The sequence below is a fragment of the Anomaloglossus baeobatrachus genome, chromosome 6 (genome assembly GCF_048569485.1).
Source record: "Anomaloglossus baeobatrachus isolate aAnoBae1 chromosome 6, aAnoBae1.hap1, whole genome shotgun sequence".
Taxonomy (NCBI): Eukaryota; Metazoa; Chordata; class Amphibia; order Anura; family Aromobatidae; genus Anomaloglossus; species Anomaloglossus baeobatrachus.
The window spans coordinates 87,586,689-87,609,618 of record NC_134358.1 but is presented as its reverse complement, the minus strand read 5'-3'; positions in this window follow the sequence as shown (position 1 = coordinate 87,609,618).

Sequence of the window (22,930 nt, the reverse complement as noted above, 5' to 3'; positions counted from 1 at the left end):
GGAAGGACACCTGCTCATGGTCTCCCGGTGGTACATCCATCCTGAGAGGGATGGTGATCTGGGTGATAGGATCGAGTAGTATGGACCCGTCGACTACCCGGACCCTGAGTGGCTTGGGCAACAGAACCAGGGGAACTGAGTATCGGGTTGCCAGGGAGGTCGAGATGAAATTGCCTTCAGCGCCTGAGTCCAAGCAAGCCAGGGCAGAGAAGAGAGTAGTGCCGAACTGTAACTGGGCGCTGATAGTCAACCTAGAGGGAGAAGTAGCGTCTAGAGTCCCCCCTCTGATAGAAACTAGACGCTGTCTTTTCCCGACGGTTTGGGACATAGGGTAGCTATGTGTCCCCTCTGCCCACAGGAAAAGCAGATGACACAAGACCGAGAACCTGGGGCAGAGGAGACCACCTTGGACACCTCCATTGACTCCACGGAGTCGCCTACAGGACTGGCTGGGGGACCTTTCTGATGGAAGACGGGAGTCAGACGCTTTTTAGGCCGAGAAGACGTGGGTGCTGAAGAGACCTCGAGCCTTCGCTCCGCCTGGCGGATGTCTATGCGAGAGGCAACCTGAATCAAGGACTCTAAAGTGGCAGGCACCTCACGTGTGGCCAGTGCGTCTTTGACAAACCCTGCCAGGCCCTCCCAAAACACAGGGACAAGGACCTTATCCGGCCAGTCCAGCTCTGCGGCCAGTGTCCTAAAGTGTACAGCAAAGTCCCCGACTGAAGCAGACCCTTGCCGAAGTCGTAGGAGGCGCAGCGCGGAATCGTGGGTGACTTGAGGCCCGAGGAACACCATTCTCATGGCCCCAAGATAAGCTGCTAAGTTATTCACCACACGATCTCCGCGCTCCCACAACGGCGTGGACCACTTCAGCGCTCTCCCTGTGAGCAGGGACTGGACGAAGGCTACCTTCGCCTTCTCGGTAGCGTAAAGAGTCGCGGACAGCTCTAAGTAGGTGGTAACCTGGTTTATAAAACCACGGCACTCAGAGCTGTTGCCGCTAAAGCGCTCTGGAAGCGCAAGGCGAGGAGACCTTCCGCCCAATAGCACAGCCTGGGTAGCCGCCTGGGTGGCGACTGTCGTCAGAGTAGTCTTATCGGAGGAAGACTGCTCCACTGCTGCCAATCGTGACTCCAACTGCTGCACATAACGCAGCAACTGCTGCTGCTCTTCAGCCATAGCCAGACCTTTGGCGCGACCGTTATGTTACGAGGGGGACCCGGGAAAGCGTGCCAAGATGGGAAATGGACTGCTTCCGCCGGTCAAGGTCCACTGTGCGGTGTAAGGGACCGCCGCTATGGTGGGTGAAGAGTGAGCGGGTTGCTGCTAGCGATCGTCTGGAATGTCACAGACGATCTATGTACACCGATCTGCCCTAACCCGTGAGGGTTGTATGGCACAGATCTCACGGCTTGGTGTACCTGTTGCATGGGGAAGCACAGAGGTGCCCACGCACGTGTGCCAGTGGAAGTCACGAGAATATGGCACGAGGGTAGCACAGAGGTGCCCACGCACGTGTGCTTTCAATAACCAGGTGAGTCCAATGGAGACTTGAGGAGCTCACCTGGGACAGGAACACGGCCTGTTGACGGGGGTACTGCCGGAGCAGCAAGGCAGGAACACGGCCTGCAAACGAGGTACTGCCGGAGCAGCAAGGGCCAAGCCCACGAGAGACAGTAATGCCTGAGCAGTGGCGTGGCAGCACGCTGCCAGACATCCAAACATAGAAGGACGGTCGCGTGCCGCCATGATGGCAGGGGGAGCTTTTAAGGAGGTGCAGCTCCACCCGAGGGCGGGCGCGAGGCGGAGATGACGGACTTGACCCAATCAGGGTCCACGACGTCCCAGCCTGGCCAGTCAGGATTCACCACGTCACCAGCCTTGTCATCAAGCCGTGTGACGTCAGTGAGCGAATCAGGACCCACCACGCATTGCACATGCTCACCCTCCTGCCTCTGGGAAATAGAGGCGGGATCCTCGGTCTCACAATGTGGAGAGATAACGGGAATCTCACTGCTTCCCTGAGCAGTAAACCTCTGCACATTGCGCAGCCTCGCAGACCTTCGGGGCTGCTGAGCAGGAGAGTCTGCGGCAGGCCAGGAATGGGAGACCGCTTCACTCCTTGTAACAGGAGAACCACTAGGTGTCACCCTTCTGCTGCCTCTCTGAGAAGGTATCTCCTGCAGTCTGGCAGACTTTCAGCGCTGCTGAGCAGGAGTGCTCGTGGCAGGCAAGGAATGGGAGACTGCCTCAGTCCTTGCCTCAGGAGAGACACGAGATGTAACAGTCATCCATTTAACATAATACACTTTATAGACCTCCATATAATATAATGTACAACCCATAGTCCTCCATAAAAAGTAATGCATACCCCATAGTCCTCTATATTGTGTGATGCACACCCCAAAGTCCTCCATATAAAATAACGCACACCTCATAGTCCTCTATATAAAATAATGCCCACTTCATAGTCATCCATAAAGAATGCACCACAAAATCCTTCAATAGTATAATGCACACCCCATAGTGCTTCATATAAACGAATGCACTCTCCGTAGTCCTTCATATAATGTAATGCACCCCATAGTCCTCCATATAGTATAAAGCAGCCATAGTCCTTCATAAAGTGCAATACACACCCTATAGTCCTCCATATAAAATAATGCATACTCCATAGTCCACCTTATAGAATAATGACCCCCCCCCCCCCCATAGTTCTCCTTTTAGAATAATGTGCATCCCATAGTCGTCCATATAAAATAATGCACACCCCATAATTTTCCATACCATATAATGTGCAGCCCATAGACCTCCATATAAAATAATGCACGCCCCATAGAACTCCATATAGTATAATGATGATAAGGTAAGAAAGAGGACCGCACTCCTTCGCTGTGCTGGAAACTTTATTTAAACAGGTGCAAGGTAAAAAGCTGGAGGCAACCTGTATGCCAGCTCCTGCTATGGACGACGGCCGTTCCGCCTATTAATTAGGATTCCACGGGTCCACATGTGGTAGTGGAACACCACCCCTTTTATAGGAGTGCATACAGGTTACATCACAAGCACGTTAAAAACAATGGGGAATGACATAACATTAAAACTACATGAATCATGCATGCAAATACAAAACATCATGATATTTACATTAAAAAACCAAGACACGAGGTACAGGAAAAAAAAAAATGGGAGTTCAATTATCACAAAAATATTACAAGATCAACACGGTCGTTCAAACCTAGGTCGCCCTGCGCTCCATAGTTTATTATTAGTTTTGCCTCTATCTGTAATAATAATTTCTGTAAATCACCCCCCTGAGGAGGGAGGGTGACCCTCTTGAGGCCTGCGAAGCGTAAAATGTCCAGGTTAAGCGGGCTTTACACGCTACGATTTTGCTACAGCGATCTCGTTGGGGTCACGGATTTTGTGACGCACATCCGGCCGCTGTTGCGATCTCGTTGTGTGTGACTCCAAGAAGTGATTTTGGATCGTTGCAAAAACGTCCAAAATCGCTCCTCGTTGACATGGGGGTGCGCTCCCAATTATCAATACTATTGCTTTCCCGTTGTTCCTCGTTCCTGCGGCAGTGCACATCGCTCTATGTGACCCCCGTAGGAACGAGGAACATCTCCTACCTGCCGCCGGCCATAATGAGGAAGGAAGGAGGTGGGCGGGATGTTCGTCCCGCTCATCTCCGCCCCTCCGCTTTCATTGGGCGGCCGCTCAGTGACGTCGCTGTGACGCCGAGCGGACCGCCCCCTTAGAAAGGAGGCGGTACGCCGGTCACAGCGACGTCGCTATGCAGGTAAGTATGTGTGACGAGGGTGCGCGATTTTGTGCGCGACGGGCAGCGATATGCCCGTTTCGCACAAACAATGGGGGCGGGTCGCATGCTAGCGATATCGGGACAAATATCGTGTAAAGCCACCCTTACCATCATGGTGGTCCTGTATATGGGAAATCAACCTAGGTGACCCTTTTCTGAATGCAATTGAATTGTAGTGCTCCCTGAATCTAACGTACAAACACCTTATCGTTTTGCCTATGTAAAATCTGCCACATGGGCAGAAAATCACATAGACAATGAACTTGGTTTTGCACGAAACTTGGTTTTGCACGAAATAAATTCCTGGATCTTATGCATGTGTGCTGCAATCTGCATGGACCGGCCAGTAACATGTAGGTTACAAAACCTACAGTTCCCACACAGGTAGTTACCTGGTGGGCAACATTTATCCAGCCATGTCGATGGGCTGGTAATTCTGTTCTTTACTAGCATGTCCCGCAGATTGTTGCAACGTCTGAACGTGACTAAGGGTTTCGCCTTAGTCATCTCACTTAGGTCGGAGTCTTTCTCAAGAATGTGCCAATTTTTACACAACGTTGTCCTGATAACATTTTTCAGGGGTCCAAACTTAAAACTGTCCTTTGTCCTCTAATCCTATCCAAGGGTATAAGAAACAGCTTGTGCGTTTCTTGGATAGATATGTAAGTTTGGGTCTCATCTCACGTGCGCAGGCTGACAAGTTGATCTCTCCTCACCCTAAAAAAACCTCACTGGTACTGCATACCCAAGATACATAAGAATAGGGATAATCCACCTGGCCGTCCGATAGTGGCAGGAATTGGCTCACTTACGGAGCCCCTGTCACATTATCTGGATTGGCTGCTCAGACCTATTCTGAAGCATATCCCTTCTTATGTTAAAGACAGCGGTGACTTTTTGACACTTCTCAAGGGTATGACGTGGCAGGTGAATTAAAAATTGACATCCATTGATGTGGAAAGCCTGTACACCCGTATCCCACAGGATATGGGTATACAGGCGGTTAAAGAGATGGTTGCACAGAGTGGCAAGAGTGAACATTTTTGTAATTTTGTGGGGGAGGCCCTGGAATTTGTTCTAGCAAAGAACGCTTTTATGTATTTGGACCAATGGTACTTGCAGTGCGGGGGTACCGCTATGGGTACCCCCGTATCTTGTGCCATGGCCAACATATTTTTGGGGGCCTTCGAACGCAGGTATGTTTTCTCGGACACCAATCCATATTTGAGATATATTTGCCATTTTATAAGGTATGTGGACGACATTTTCATTGTGTGGGACGGTACGGAGGCCTTGTTCTCTGACTTTGTGTGTCATCTGAACACCGTCAACACAATGAATATGTCCTTCACTTCCTCCTTTGGTGGCAATACCCTCAATTTTTTAGATGTGCAGGTCTCTATTTATAATGGCGAGAGCCACACTAAAGTGTTCAGAAAGCCCACAGCGACAAATTCGCTCTTGCACTTTCAGAGTGCCCATCCAGTCCACACCAAAATAGCCCTGCCTTATAGCCAGTTTTTGAGAGTGAGGAGGGTCAACAACACGGAGGAGTCATTTTTACAACAGTCTTTGGATCTCCAAGAAAGATTACAACAAAGGGGTTACCCCAAAAAATTAATCAGCAGTGCGTACGAGAGAGTGAGATCCACACGTGATCAACCCGATGGGAGATTTGGTTTTAGGGACAAAGGTGACAGTATAAAGAGGTTCATGTTCAGTTTTAAGTTTGGACCCCTGGAAAATGTTATCAAGACAACGTTGTGTAAAAATTGGCACATTCTTGAGAAAGACTCCGACCAAAGTGAGATGAGGCGAAACCCTTGGTCACGTTCAGACGTTGCAACAATCTGCGGGACATGCTAGTAAAGAACAGAATTACCAGCCCATCGACATGGCTGGATAAATGTTGCCCACCAGGGAACTACCGGTGTGGGAACTGTAACGGTGTGGGTTTTGTAACCTACATATTACTGGCCGGTCCCTGCAGATTGAAGCACACATGCATAAGATCCAGGAATTTATTTCGTGCAAAACCAAGTTCATTGTCTATGTGATTTTCTGCCCATGAGGCAAATTTTACATAGGCAAAACGATAAGGTGTTTGTACGTTAGATTCAGGGAGCACTATAATTCAATTGCATCCGGAAAGGGTCACCTAGATTGATTTCCCATATACGGGACCACCATGATGGTAACCCGGACATTTTACGCTTCGCAGGCCTCAAGAGGGTCACCCTCCCTCCTCTGGGGGGTGATTTACAGAAATTATTATTACAGATAGAGGCAAAACTAATAATAAACTATGGAGTGCAGGGCGACCTAGGTTTCAACGACCGTGTTGATCTTGCAATATTTTTGGGATAATTGAACTCCCACTTTTTTTTTTTCCTGGACCTCATGTCTTGGTTTTTTAATGTAAATATCATGATGTTTTGTATTTGCATGCATGAGTCATGTAGTTTTAATGTTATGTCATTCCCCATTGTTTTTAACGTGGTTTGATGTAACCTGTATGCACTCCTATAAAAGGGGTGGTGTTCCACTACCACATGTGGACCCGTGGAAGCCTAATGAATAGGCAAAACGTCCGTCGTCCATAGCAGGAGCTGGCATACAGGTTGCCTCCAGCTTTTTACCTTGCACCTGTTTAAATAAAGTTTCCAGCACAGCGAAGGAGTGCGGTCCTCTTTCTTACCTTATCATCATCCTTGGATCTTGTTTTGTGACACGCACCCCGCTCTGGACTGAATTACCGGCAAGTAAATACCCCGGGCATATGCGGTACCGCAGGTGACAGGCAGTGGTGCACGACCACTCTTCATTTGTCCATATAGTATAATGCACACCTCATACTCCCCTATATAGAATAATGCACCCCATAATCCTCAATATAGAATAATGCGCACCCCATAGTCCTCCATATAGAAAAATGCATCCCCAGTCATCCATATACAATTTTGCACCCCCATAGTCCTTCATATAGAATCATTTCCCTGTAGTCCTCCATATTGAATAATACACACCCCATAGTCATTCATATAAAATAATGCACACTCCATAGTAATCCTTATAGTATTATGGCCATTTGTGTACTCACTGATTAAAACAATAAATAAATGCTCACCTCCCATTGTTCCCCCACTTCTCTGGTCTCCCTGGTGAGAGGTCTACAGCTCTGCTCATCTCAGAACAAGTGAATGCACAGCAGTTACCTCATTGTGCTCGCTTTGCTGAGATTTCAGACCACGAGGGAGAATGATGGAGGAGGGAGCATTAGCAGACATATTGGCATTCTGGATGCCAACACATTTGAACAGGCGGGGGTGGCCAGGTGCCGTCACTGACATTGTGGCACCAGGGCCCCTCGACTCACGAGCCCCATAGCAGCCACTTGGTATGGTATGGTACTACACCCTCCTAAAGACAAACCAGTAAACATACAGCTAGATTTGTGCATATAGTTGCAATATAAATAAGACAAGAGAGACGAGAGATAACAAATAAGTTGGCATATTAAAAAACAAAAAACAAAAACACCAATATTTCATTATCATGATCACTAGTGAAAATCAGCATCATGAGTAGGATTGTATAACACATCTCATAGACATGAATGGAGATAACTCCTAAAGGCGGCGTTACACGCTACGATATATCTAACGATATGTCGTCGGGGTCACGGAATTCGTGACGCACATCCGGCATCGTTAGAGATGTCATAGCGTGTGACACGTCCGAACGACTGTTAACGAGCAAAAATACTCACCTTATCATTGCTCGGTGACACGTCGTTCATTTTCATAATCTCGTTCCTCCTTCTGCGCAGCGGTTGTTCGTCGTTCCTGAGGCAGCACACATCGCTACGTGTGACACCCCAGGAATGACGAACAGAGCTTACCTGCGTCCCGCCGGCAATGTGGAAGGAGATGGGCGGCATGTTCCGGCCGCTCATCTCCGCCCCTCCGCTTCTCTTGGGTGGCCACTGTGTGACGTCGCTGTGACGCCGCACATCCCTCCCCCTTCAGGAAGTGGATGTTCGCGCCCACAGCGAGGTTGTTTGGAAGGTAAGTACGTGTGATGGGGGTTACGACTTTGTGCAACACGGGCAATGAATTGCGATCATACAAGATATCGACGCATGTAAAGCAGCCTTTACACCTACAACACACCAATTTTAAGAAATAATGTATAAAATTATATGCTTCAGTAAGAATTTAGCAGGCTCATACTATACACTACAAACTACCAAAAAACACACAATCCACTAAATAAAGTTTAGTGGAAGCAATAGCAAAATTTGTGGTAATTCTTTCCAAAAAGCTTTGATGGATTCCGAAAGTGACGGTAACGACCATTTTACCTTCTTCATAACATATGATGTACTATGCCCCTCCTGCTTGTGATTCGGGCTTCTACAGTGGTATGTCAGTATGAGAGTAACTAAAGATTATTTGGCCTTGTGCCGTTTGGCATCCTAAACAAAGGTCATACCCCAAACACCAGTAAGATAAGATCCCAAAAAGGCATTTACTTAGGGTACGTTCCCACGATCAGTGTTACTTGCGTGCTGGACGTAGCATATATTTGCTGCCTCAAAAACTCTGCGTTTTACAGTACAAGCAAAGTGGATGGGATTAAAAGAAATCTCAAGTCCATTGTGCTTTTTTTATGCTGTAGTGCATTTTTTCAAGCCACAGAGTGTCAATTTTTCCTGCTCAGTTTTTTATGTGGATTTCCCCCATAGACTTGCATTAGATGCGGAAAATCAGCAGGTAAGAGACACATATGCATTTTTGGTGTGATTATGGGGTGGAAAAGCACCAAAAACACATGTAATCCGAGCCAAATGATGTCCATACCATGAAGTTTCAAAAATAAAATAGCTTTATTTAAAGGATGACGCACCAAAGAGAGCAAAAAATGTGGGGTGAAAAACGCGATAAAAATACAGCGTCAAAGAGGCAATGAAAAAAGCAAACTAAGGTGTGGAGATGGCGCAAAAATTTGGCAGCATACATAACTCAACTGATCCTGATAGTGGGAACGTAGCCTTACAGTACCTCTCCTCACTCCTCGCTTGTTTTCAGGGTCATACACACAAGGTTCCTTAAGAAGACATATACAGTCTTTATTTTCTAATGTAATGTGCCAGGGGAATTTCTGGGCTATGGGACAGAGACTCCTACTCTTAGGCCACAAGGAACAGTATGCCAGAATTACTTTGCTGATAAAAATTCGTCCCCTGATAACTCTAGACAGCCAGCATTGTAGTGTTATACACACTCACCCGTGCAAGTTTCTCTCGATGACATACATTTTAATGAGTAATCCTACTTTCAAAGTTATGTGTACATGAGGAATAACACTATATCAGTCCCTTGTATGACTTGTGTCCTGCAGTTTTCCCCTTGGCTGACTCTAATTTGCAATCTACTCTGAGCTGGTAGGCAGAGACTGGCTGTTTGATCTCTGTCATATACGGCATTGTGCTCAGAGAAGGATTCCTGCTCTCTATCTCTTCTTTTAGCACTCAGAGACAAGCAGCATAATATTATTCTAAGCTGCTCTGGAGTGAAGTAAAAGACTTGTTGAAAGATCAGCACCATCTTTGTTTCCTCTGCTCTTCACTCTGCCTTTCCCTTCCCTTTTCCATAGAGTATAATGGGCTGTGTAATATGACACGGTTATCTGCCTGTCAATCTTGAGGGATTGAGCTGTGTTTTTGGATGATGGTGGAGGAAGACGTGTCTTATAAATGGGGAAGTAAAGGCCACTTTACACACTGCGATATCGGTACCGATATCGCTAGTGTCGCGGGCAGAGGAGGGGACGCCGCGCTCTCCCACTGCTCGGGTCCGGCTGCCGCGGCTGCTGCGGCCTGCTGCTGCTTGGTGGCTCGAGCGATGGGCCGGATCCCGGGGACTCTAGCGGCGCTCCTCGCCCGTGAGTGAAAGGGGGTTTTTGGGTGTGGGGATTGTTTATTGTCCGTGACGCCACCCACGGTTGTGTTGATTTGTTGACACCACCGCTGCTCTGTATGGGGATCACGGGAGTGATGGTATGGCGCAGCTAGATGTTAGTCCTCCCCTCCGTGGGTAGGGCGGTTGGTTGTCCCGGGGCCCAGTGATGCGGTGGGTGATGCAGGGCTTGGTGGGGTGCAGGGACGCGGGGGCAGCTCTGTGCCTTGCGGCACTGTGGTACTCACTCAGCCTGAGACAATGACACAGTTGTCGGTAAAACACACGGCTAGAAAGACGGTTCCCACGGACGGCTGCACTTGCTTTCCCCAGTAGTTGACGGTGACGGTCCCTTTTTCCTGCACCTAAGATGATGATGGTTGCGATGGGTTCCCACCGGTAACCCGCTCCCCGGCTTGGATATGGGCCGGAGGAGCCCTACTTTGCCCGCAGGCGCTGGCCCTGAGAAACTGGTGCCCTGGCGGTGGCGGTGTCTCTCTGTTACGGTTGGACTGTTGCCTTCAATCGGGACTTGGTTGTTGGGAGACAGTCGTCCCCTTCACTGACGGATTTGGCAAATTCACGGCGACTCCTAGCCTTGCCGGGATCCGAAAGGCCCCTGCCACTGGTGCTGACTGCTCTTCGTATACCGCTCCGGTACCGCCGGGCCACCACCCGTCCACGGTCCTTCCAGCAACCTCCAAGCAGTCCCACTACAGACAATCACCGCCGTCTGCTGACCTTGCTGTCTCAGTCCGGGGCACACACCCGGACTAACTTCAGCCTTGCTTAACTGTTCCTTTTCTGTCACCACTCTTACTGTCCTCCTTTACCACTTCACTGTATACTCCTCACACTTCAAACTCCAAACTCTATCTGCCTGGTTTTCCCGCCTCCAGAGATGTGAACTCCTCGGTGGGCGGAGCCAACCGCCTGACCCACCCCCTGGTGTGGACACCAGCTCCTGGAGGAAGGCATCAAGGATTTTTGGTTAGCCTAGGTGTTCCTAACTGGGGTGTAGGGTGTGGTGGTGTTATGACCTGTGACCCCTGGCTTGCCCAGGGCGTCACACTAGCATGGGTACCCACCCCCATCAGTTGTGCGACACGGGCAAATCGCTACCCGTGGCGTACAACATCACCCAGACCCGTCACACTACTTACCTGCCCTGCGACGTCGCTGTGACCGGTGAAACGCCTTCTTTCTAAGGGGGCGGTTCGTTCAGCGTCACAGCAATGTCACAGCTGCATCACTGAACCACCGCTCAATAGAAGCGGAGGGGCGAGACGAACAAACCCGCCCACCTCCTTCCTTCCGCATTGCGGGCGGGAGGCAGGTAAGGAGAGGTTCCTCTTTCCTGCGGTGTCACACGTACCAATTGGTGCTGCCGCAGGAACGAGGAACAACTTTGTTACTGCTGCAGTAACGATATTAAAGAATGGTCCCCCATGTCACCGATGAGCGATTTTGCACGTTTTTGCAACGATGCAAAATCGCTCATAGGTATCACATGCAACGGCATCACTAAAGCGACCGGATGTGCGTCACAAATTCCGTGACCCCAACGAGATCGCTTGAGCGATGTCGCAGCGTGTAAAGCAGCCTTAAGACGATTTCTTTGATTAGATAAATTGCAAAATTTCCTACTTTCATCTGTACTTTTGACATAGGCAAAGTCTCTTCAAAGTACAGTCCCCATTTAATATAAGAGGCATATATTCCATACCTTAGAGGCAATTTATTTTAATTATTAAGAGATTATGTTGATAGTTGGAATCTGTCATAATCACCTAATTCTTTTTTATTTGGGCGCCAAAAATTTGCTTGTACTGAGATGGGCACATGATGCCGAAAGCACCGATATTAGATCATCCACAGAGGGCATTTTCCATTATAATGTGGATGATACTGATTATGGGCCGAATTAACCAAATTACTCGTCTCACCATAATGGTTGAATACTCTTTAACCCCTTCCCAACATAGCTATTTTCTGGTTTTGTGTTTTAGTTTCCTCTACTTCTTCCAAAAGCCATAACATTTTTATTTTTTTTAACATAGTCATAGACATATGAGGGCTTATTTTTGAAGAACGAGTTGTACTTTTCATTCACAACAATCCATTTATCATGCACTGTACCGTAAGAAAAAAATTGTGCAGGGAAATTGAGAAAAAAATTACACAATTTCTTTTAACTTTTTTTTATTTATTTACCATATTCACCATCTGGTAAAAATTACCTGGAAATATGATTCTCAAGGTAATATTAATAATTGAGATACCAAACACCAAGTTTTTATTTTAAATTATTTAAGTGTTGAAAAAAAAGTTGTAAAAAAAAAATGAATTTGACTGTGTCGCCATTTTTCGAGACCCATAACACTTTAAATTTTTCGTCCATGTGGCTGTGTGAGGACTTTTTTTTTTTGCGCCCTGAGCCAGCATTTTATTTATACAATTTTGAGCTAAATACAATGCTTTGATCGCATCTCAAGAAAATGTAATTCTGGTGTTTAGATTTTCTTCTCATTATACCATTTACCCGATCAGGTTTATTAATTTCATAGTTGACATCGGACTTTTACAAATGTAGCTATACGAAATATGTTTTGGCTTTTATTTATTCCCCTACTTTAATGGGTGAAAGAGGAAGATTTTATATATATATATATATATATATATATATATATATATATATATATATATATATATATATATAGATATCTAATATATAAAGCTGAATGTGTGCATGTATGTATGTATGTATCTCCGGATTGGCATCTGCGCCGTCGCAGCTACAGCCACAAAATTTTGCACACTCACACGTCTGGACCCCAAGAGCGTCATAGGCTATGTTGTGAAGCGAAACTTTAACCCCGCATGTTCCAATTTACCAATCAATTTTGCCCCTATCTACATAACGGGGAAAAAGTGAAACGAAAAGTGTATCCGCACCGTCGCATTTACAATCACGAAATTTTGATTTCCCTGGGTCACCTCATGTGACCCAGAGAACGTTGTAGACTATGTTTGGACAGGAAAATGTAACCCCGCGCTTTACAGTTACTCTCAAAAAAACATGCCTCCATTAAAGTAAATGGAGCCTGGAACTACAGGTTATTAGTAGGAGCTGTTATTGGTTGCTATAGGAACAAAAGACATTCATAGTATAAGAAGCTTATATGTGAGGTAATAAGATGTCGGTGGGGAGACGGATAGAGAGAGACAGACAGAGACAGAGAGAGACAGAGAGAGACAGAGAGAGACAGACAGAGACAGAAAGGGAAAGAGACAGAGAGATAAAGACAGATAGGGAAAGAGACAGACAGAGACAGACCTGGAAAGAAACAGACCTGGAAAGAGACAGATGGAGAAAGAGACAGACATGCAGACAGGGACAGAGACAGGCAGACAGGGAAGGAGGAGACAGCCAGAGAGACAGACAAAGATAGATGAGGAAAGACACAGACCTTGATATAGACAGATGGGGAAAGAGACAGAGAAATACAGACAGACAAGGAAAGAGACAGACAGAGACAGGCAGACAGGGAAAGAGACAGACAGGAAAAAACACAGACAAAGAGACGGGGAGACAGACGGGGAAAGAGACAGACCTGGGAAAGAGACATACCTGAAAAGAGACAGATGGGGAAAGAAACAGAGAGATAGAGACATACAAAGAAAGAGATAGACAGACGGGGAAAGAGGCAGACGGAGAAAGAGGCAGACGGGGAAAGAGGCAGACAGGGAAAGAGGCAGACAGGGCACTTTATTTGGACAATTTAGTTAAATCTGTGTGGAACATCTGTGGTGTTGAAATATGTCGTGAAATGCTTCCATTAGCTTAGTTTTTGCCTTTTAATAATTACATTTATATCTATTTGTTTTGTGTTTTTTGTGCGCACAATACATTTTTGTTAATACATTCATTTGTTAACAGCAGTTATTAACCTTGGCGAAGCCGGGTAGTACAGCTAATATATATATATATATATATATACATATATATATATTTATATGTTATATGTGGTATGGCATACTATATAAGGTCAGCAATTTCCCCTTTTTGACACGCCCCCTGGAAGAAGCTAGGTGCAAAATGGTCATTGGGGTGGAGGGACCCCTGAGTAGCAGCTCCGTGCATTTAATCATACTATTTTCGTAAGAATGCTATTTTTACATGTTATGCATGAGCAATTCAATTCAATGCATGGAACTCTGTCATGGAAATTAATAGCATTCTTTTTATTATAGTTACTATCTTATTGCAGGCACCTATGTTTCAGTGGATTCTATGCATTAGGTGATAGGTTTGTGCTGTGATGTGTGTATTACACTTTTTTCATTAGGGTAATTTTCAGTCATGCTGGTATAGCACCATATACTTATTGTAAATATGCACCTTAATCACTGCCCTGGAATGTGAATTTTATCACACCTTTACTTTTCAAGTGCAATATATATATACTGTATACTGATATACTATGTGTCTGGGTCTACGTATCCAGCATGTGCAATATTTAACACTATCATTGTGCCTTGTGCATATGATTCATTATTATTATTATTTATTTATAGAGCACCATTAACTCCATGGTGCTGTACATGAGAAGGGGTTACATACAGAATACATATACAAGTTACAGTAGACAGACTAGTACAGAGGGAAGAGGGGAAGAGGGCCCTACCCTTGCGGGCTTACATTCTATAGGATTGTGGGGAGGAGACAGTAGGTGTGGTCTAGATCGGGCGGCGGCTCCGCACGGTAGTTGGGTGGCGGCTCTGCACGTTGGTCGGGCGGCGGCTCCGCACAGTAGTTGGGCGGCGGCTCTGCACGTTGGTCGGGCGGCGGCTCCGCACGGTGGTTGGGCGGCGGCTCTGCACGGTGGTCGGGCGGAGGCTCCGCGCGGTGGTCGGGCAGCTCCGCACGGTGGTCAGGCGGCGGCTCCGCACAGTGGTCGGGCGTCGGCTCCGCACGGTGTTGAAGCAGTGAGATCATTGTAGATTATAAGCATTTCTGAACAGATGGGTTTTCAGGTTCCGTTTAAAGCCTGCAAGGGTAGCAGATAGTCTGATGTGTTGAGGCAGTGAGTTCCAAAAGGCTGGGGATGCTCGGGAGAAGTCTTGGAGTCGGTTGCGTGAGGAGCGAATGAGAGAGGAGGAGAGAAGGAGATCTTGGGAGGACCGGAGGTGACGTGTTGGAGTGTAGTGGGAGATTAGTTCAGAGATATACGGAGGAGACAGATTATGCACAGCTTTGTAGGTCAGTGTTAGTAGTTTGAATTGGATGCAGTGGAAGATTGGGAGCCAGTGGAGGGACATGCAGAGGGGAGAAGCGGGGTGGTATTGAGGAGAGAGGTGGATCAGTCTGACAGCAGAGTTAAGGATGGACTGGAGAGGTGTGACGGTGTTGGCAGGGAGGCCACAGAGGAGGATGTTGCAGTAATAGAGGCGGGAGATTATGAGGGCATGCACTAGCATTTTTGTAGCTTGCGAATTGAGGAAAGGACGGATTCTGGAAATATTTTTGAGTTGATTAATGATATATCTTTAATTTTTAGCAATCTTGCATGTGCCTTATATAATTTTTTCATACTGCCTTGCATATGTGATCATGGTATTATGACCTTTTCACTTTAAATTTATAAGAATATCCTATTAATATAATATTACTGCAATATCCTATTGGTCTGTTATTGATTTTGTCATCCAATATATGTATTTTATATCCGTTGGATAAATATCTCCTTATATTATGTTGTATTATACAGTCAATTATTGTATATATCAATGAAAACAGGAAATGCTACTTTAAATTATTACATCTAATTGTGGTATATTCATATTTGTTTGGGGTCCCTCATAGGAAATTCTCTGTGTTTTAATTGTTTAAAAAAATGAATTATTCAATAAAATAAATTAATTTTAATTTTGCATGAATCTTTTATCCAAGGCCTCACTGGTTTTTGTGGAGAGGTGGTGATATCCAATTCGCTGAAGTGTCATGTATTTATGCAATTTTCATTTTTTCGGACTAGTTTGTAATATATATATATATATATATATATATATACTGTATATACGGTATATATAATTATTATTTTTTTTTTATTAAAAGCATTTGTTTACACTTTTCACTATACTTCTTAGTCCTCTTAGTGGACTTGACCCTGCGATCATCTGATCACTTGTGCTATGTACAGCAATACAGACCACAGCATTAGCAAAAAATACAGTCTCCTATGAGCTCCCAGGAGTACCGTCATAACAGGCATGTTTTGTTTTTTTTTGACAGCATGGGGTTTTCATCCGACACCTGGCCGTAATGGTAACCCATCAGATGACTGCGGGAGCGTCAAGTGGGTGCAAATGGGCTTATGGAATGATGAGCCTTCCCCCCTTTCTGGCGTGCTATAAATGCCACTGTCATTGATTCACAGCGGCATTTAACAGATTAACAGCCAATGATGGAGTTCTGCTCCACACATTGCTGTCAGAGGCAGATGATGGGTGAACATTGCAGCCAGCATCTGCAAGAAAAGAGGGAGGCTCCCTATCAAAGTAAAAAAAAACGGGATATGACATAACTATACATCATATGTCGGTAACGGGTTAATACACCCTAGCAGTTTTGTACCCACAATCTATGCACAATGCCATACACCAATTTCATATTTCTAGGGGGAACAAAATAAATAAAATAAAATAAAAAGCAGCCTCCTTCCCAATAAAAAGGATGTTTTTCTCTACGCTCTGATGCCTACCTTACCCTTATTTTTTTATTTGATTTTCTTAAACCTCTTATAATGTTTTATTATTATTGAATTTATCCTCTAGCGATTGAACTCAAGTAACCACCATAATGCGTCCCTTCCAGTGCTGTAAATGTTTGCTGGAGACAGACTCAGACACATTTGTTGCTCTATTGATATGCAGATGATAGCTGGCAAAGATTACTGTTCTTCAGCACTATTGTGTGTCAAGAAAGACAATTATTTATGAGCATTTAGTTAATGTTTTTGGCACAATAGGAAATTAAATACTCCAGAGATATCGTCTATCACATCATTAAAATTTTGGAGAATGTACAAGCTATACGAAGCATGAAATATACATTAGAACAGTTATCCTTCAAATTACAAATCTCTTGGCATCTCGAGTTCTATTCCATGTTGGTTCAAACCTTATTCCCTTTCTTCATTCCTCTTAAAGGGATAGTGTCACATAATTTGTGCTACCTTCAAAAACAAGCACCATAAAACAGGAACAGGTTCCCTGGTTACAAACAGCTAGATTTTACTCTAGTTCCCTGAAGAATTATTGGATTAGAACAAACAGGACCATGGTCAACAGCTCTAATGTTAGAGGGGTTGTCTGGTACTGTCAGGACCGGGAGGACTGGTAGACCCAGGAGGTGGATCCGCTAGACCGAGAACCCCACCGGGGGGCAGGGTACACGGCAGCTGGAGCACTGGCGTGGCCGGGACGGGAGCCGTGTCCCACAGGGGATGGGAAGAACAAAGTCACTGGGGTCACGGAGTTCCTAAGACTGTACGGTATACTGGTACAGGTGCCGGGAAGGAAAGACAAACAGTAGTCCAGGACACGGCACAAGGGGACCTGAGCACCTAGCTCACAAGACAAGGCTTCAAGACATGTTGATCAGGCCCCGCCCACATGGAAAGGCAAGTCTTATATACCCAGCACAGCCCTATGTCATTTCCTGCTTCAGGTGTGCTGGGCCTATAAGACCAGGAGAGTGGGCGCGGCCTGGTCCTATACAGAGGCATTAGTCAGAGTCAGACTCCTGAGACCAGGAACAGAACACAGGAGAGCACGAGCGGGGGCTTTAGCCGTGACCGGTGGACACGTGGACAGGATCAGTGGTCACGGAGCGGTGCCGGGATGGTGCGACCGGGTCAGTGGGTAAGGAGCGGTGCTGAGGTATCGGGAGCGTGACAGGTACTTTAATATTGATGGCCTGTTCATATTCTTCTATCAACACCAGATTGGTGGGGGCATGCCACCTATCACCCCTGGCTATCAGTTATTCCCGGTGCCTGCTGTGTGGATCTGCAGTACCCCAATGCAGCCACTATGGAGTTGATGGGCCTATTCTGTAGCCCTCCAAAACGATCACATCTGGCCTCCGCTGGCAAAAGAAAAAGCTGATCGGTGTGGGTGCCACCACAATCTGCCACCACAGATTTGGTGTTGATGGCCTATTCTAAGGATAAGTCATCAATATAAAAGTATCAGACAACTCCTCTAACTTTGCACAGGGATGTAATCACATATTGTCACAACTCGGACTTAGGGAAGGTCCGGCGTGAGGTAAAACACTCAACAGACAGGGGTTTTAAAATACAAATAAGGAGTACACAAGGGACACATTAATAACACTGGGCCCTAGTGCTAGTGAGAGGGAAGATGGCACCTCCTCCATTTACCTGCTGCTGTACACTGCACTACTAGCCAGTCCCTATATAAGTTCCTCACCTGTCACCGAACAGGAACCTGAAGCCCTGAGAGACCATGCAGTAAGCCCTGGCTAGTAAGTGGGAAGGTAAGGATCACTAGTCCTACCGCTGCACTAAAACAACACACCAAGGGAAGGAAAGACAACTAGGCTGCAGTTAAGCACCAGTACTGCAGCCTACACTGCAACCAACAGCAAGGGCTCCAGGAGCTCCTTCTTTTCCAGGCCAAACATCTAAATGAAATCAGAGAATAACCAGCTCCCACTGCTGGGAGCAGAAGGTATATAAAGAGACTGGGAGTGGTCCCAAACTGGAAACACCTGACCAGGAGTCAGAAACTGCTGGAAAGGAAAACTGACATTAACCCTTGCCACAACCAAAGAAAGAAAACACATTTAATATGTAGAGTCTCATTTGACAATGTGAGACTCTAGTCCTGATTCTGTCACTAGTCTCAAAATCAGAGAGACAGCCATAACACACATACGCCAAACCGTGAATTCTCTGGTCTTATTACATGGTAACCCTCTTGTACTTTGGGTCTCTTAATTTCTGGAGACCCACTGCAGTTTCTTCTCAAACTCTCCATCACTTTCTATCCCATTTATTCTGCCACAGTCTCAGATTCACCATAAATATGTCAGAGCACACTATCTGATAGCCACTCTTTCTTGGTCACCTCCTTTGACAGCATTGGAATGCTAAAGCATGGATTGCAATCTTGTGCACTCCTAAGGTCTACTGACTCATTTACCATGTAACAATGTCTCACTCTCAGGCACTAGTCTTTTCATAGTCTCTGTGAAGCCCAACTATTCACAAACATGCATCAACATACAGATTTCCTCTAGTATGGGAATTTCCTTGCCCCTTTACCTCGCCGCCTGTTTTCACCTTCCTAATCAGGCCAATTTTTTTTTCATTTCAGACCAGCGTCAATTAAGGAGTTTATAACTCTGGAACTCTTCAATAGATCCCAGTAATTCTGAGATTGTTTTCTCGTGACTAAGGCTTCTTTCACACTACGCTTTTTTAACATCCGTCATGAACGTTTTTTTAACGCAAAAACGGATCCAGTGCAAATGCGTTTTCATTTCAATGCATTTGCAATGGACTCACATCAACATGCGTTCACCTGCGTTTGCGTGCGTTATAGTGAGGATCCAGTGACTTGCATTTTTTTAACATTTTTCAAAAACGCTACTTGTAGCGTTTTTGAGCTGCGTCCAAATACTGCAAATTGCTGGATCCTGACTATACTGCATGCAAATGTATGTGAACGCTGGCATGCTGATAGACAGGATCCTGCTTGCTCTACTGAGCATGCCCAGAAACCAGCCTGGCGTGATCAGTCTCTCTCTCCCCCTCCCTCTCTCCCCCTCCCTCTCTCCCCCTCCCTCTCTCCCCCTCCCTCTCTCTCTCTCCCCACCTCCCTCTCTCCCCTCCCTCTCCGTCGCCTCTCTCTCCCCTGCCTGAGAGCTGCAGACACTCGTAATCAAGATAAATATCGGGTAACCAACGAAAGCGCTTCTCTTAGTTACCCAATGTTTACATTGGTTACGTGTGCAGGCAGCCCTGCTCCTAGCAGCTGCAGACGCTCATAACAAAGATAAATATCGGGTATCCAAGCAAGTTACCCGATGTTTACCTTGGTTACGAGGCGGCTCCCAGTCTATCACGTTCAGTTCCACTGACTCCCGATCACATGACTCCAATGCCCGCCCATAAACTTAAAGTGACAGGATCCTGCAAAATAACCCATGCGTTTGCATGCGTTTTTTTTGCTGTAAAAGCAGGATCCTCTTTTACAGCAAAAAAACTTTGATGACGCATGTTAAAAAAACGTAGTGTGAAAACAGCCTTACTGTACTTCATGACAGTGGTATACTTAGGATGATATTTTTTGCATTTATTTGTGAAAATTTTGCAATTTTCAAACTTAGTTTTTTACACCCTTAAAGGGAACCTGTCATGAGAAATGTCCCCTAAAACCTCACAGATTCCCCCTCTGCAGCTCCTGGGCTGCATTCTATAAAGGTCCCTGTTATGATTGTGGCCACTTTCTGACCTAAAAAAAGTGTTTATAAAGTTGTACCTTTTTTGCTTCTGATTCTGTAAATCCGTCACGGGGGCGGGCTGCCTGATGGCCGTTAGTCTGCCCCCTGGTCCTGTATGCCGCCCCCATCGCTGATTACAATAATGCTGGACGCCGCCCCCTGCTCCATCCATCGCCGCGCATGCCCAGTGCCCATCTCTCGGGGATGAGCACTGTGCCTAGCGTCACCGCTGGTGACGTGCACGCAGGGTTAAGATTATGGGCGGTGCTGTGATGTTTATTCCTAAGCAACCGCCCATAATCGCGGGGCCGCGCTTTCCCCCTCGGCCTGCTTCGTTCTGCGCAAGCGCGCTGCTGCAGACCCCCACGTCACCTCCTTCCCATCTTGCCCCGATGGCAAGGAGGTGACGTGGGGGTCTGCAGCAGCGCGCTTGACCCTGCGTGCACGTCACCAGCGGTGACGCTAGGCACAGTGCTCATCCCCGAGAGATGGGCACTGGGCATGCGCGGCGATGGATGGAGCAAGGGGCGGCGTCCAGCATTATTGTAATCAGCGATGGGGGCGGCATACAGGACCAGGGGGGAGACTAACGGCCATCAGGCAGCACGCCCCCGTGACGGATTTACAGAATCAGAAGCAAAAAAGGTACAACTTTATAAACACTTTTTTTAGGTCAGAAAGTGGCCACAATCATAACAGGGACCTTTATAGAATGCAGCCCAGGAGCTGCAGAGGGGGAATCTGTGAGGTTTTAGGGGACATTTCTCATGACAGGTTCCCTTTAAACTAGAGAGTTATGTCGCACAAAATAGTGAATAAATAACACATACCATGTTTACTTTACATCAGCAAGCATCATTTTTAAATGTAATTTTATGTTAACAAGTAAGAGGGGTTAAAAATTTATCAGCAATGTATAATTTTTCCAGCAAAATTTGCAAAAACAATTTTTCTTATTGACCACATCACATTTCAAGTGGCTATGAAAGGCCTATATGACCGAAAATAGCCAAAAGTGACACCATTCTAAAAACTGCACCCCTCAAACTACTCAAAACCACATTCAAGAAGTTTATAAACCATTTAAGTGCTTCACAGGAATTAAAGAAATTTGGAAGAAAAAAAATAAATAAATAAAATTAAGAAAATTAAAATGTTAGTTTTAACCCCACATTGTTTAGTTTGACAAAGGAAGAGAAATTTCATGCAAAAATGTATTGTGCAATTTCTGCTGAGTACTCAGAAACCCCATATGTGGTGGAAAACTATTGTTTGTATGCACGGTAGAGCACAGAAGCACGGAAGGAACAGTTTTTGACATCTGGAACTCAAAATTGGCTGGAATAGATAGTGAACAGAATCTTAGGTTTACAGAGTCCCTGATATGCCTAAACAGTGGAATTCCCCCCCCTACAAGTTACCCCATTCTGGAAACTGGACCCCTCAAGAAATCTGTATACATGTTTAGTGGGCACCTCGAATCCCCGGATGCTTCACAGAATTTTATAGCATTGACCTATAAAAAAAATGAAATTAGAAATTCACATTTTTCCCAGAAAAATGTTGCTTTAACCCTAAATGTTTTATTTTTACAAGGGTAGCAGGAAAAAAATGCACCCTACAATGTGTTGTGCTATTTCTCCTGAGTACACTGACACTGTATGTGGTGGCAAACTATTGTTTTGGTGAACGGTATGGCTCAGAAGGGAAGGAGTGCCATTTTGGCTAAAATAGCTTGCGAATGCAATGTGACATTTGAAGAGCTCCTGACATGCCATTACAGTAGAAAACCCCACCAAGTGACCCCATTTTGGAAACTACACCTCTTGAGGCATTCATCTAGGGGATTAGTCAGCATTTTTAAAGGGAAGGTGTCGCGGATTTTTATAATCCAAACAATGATTACTTGTAAGATAACATGAAGTTATAATGTTATCTTGCAATAAATAAAGATGTCTTTCAGTTTTTATAATCTTTGAAAGCTGGCAATGGGGGCTGCCATGTCACATTCCAAGTTCTAGCACGACAGTGCAGCCTCAATTTACAGCACCTCATGGACATAGGGGATAGTAGTCGGATCCCGACCCCTTTGTTACTACTCAAATGGTAACGCCTATGTGGGCTGCCCAATTCCCAGCCGTGGGTGGGTTCAGCCGCCATTTTTCCATAGCCCACGATTTTGGCTGGGCTGTATTTTTTCCCCCTACCGCCAGGATCTGAAGGAACAAGCAGCACCAGCTTCTGTCCTAACAGCTCCGCCTCCTAGAACAGAACCAGCCTTACCGACAGCTGAAGATCAGCGTTGATCCCTTGAGGGGCGGTGTGCAGCGGTGGAGGACCGGAGCTGACCTGTGGAGTAGCGTTGAACGGTGGAGAAGCAGCGTGCAGCGGTGGCGGACCGGTACTGATCTGTGGAGCAGCGTGCAGCGGTGGAGGAGCTGCGTTCATCTGTGGAGGAGCAGCGCTGATCGGTGGAGGAGCGGCGGCGTGCAGCGGTGGAGAAACGGCGCTGATCGGTGGAGGAGCAGCGGTGAAGGAGCGGCGGCACTGATCGGTGGAGCGGCGGCGTCCAGCGGTGTAGGAGCGGCGCTGATCGGTGGCGTG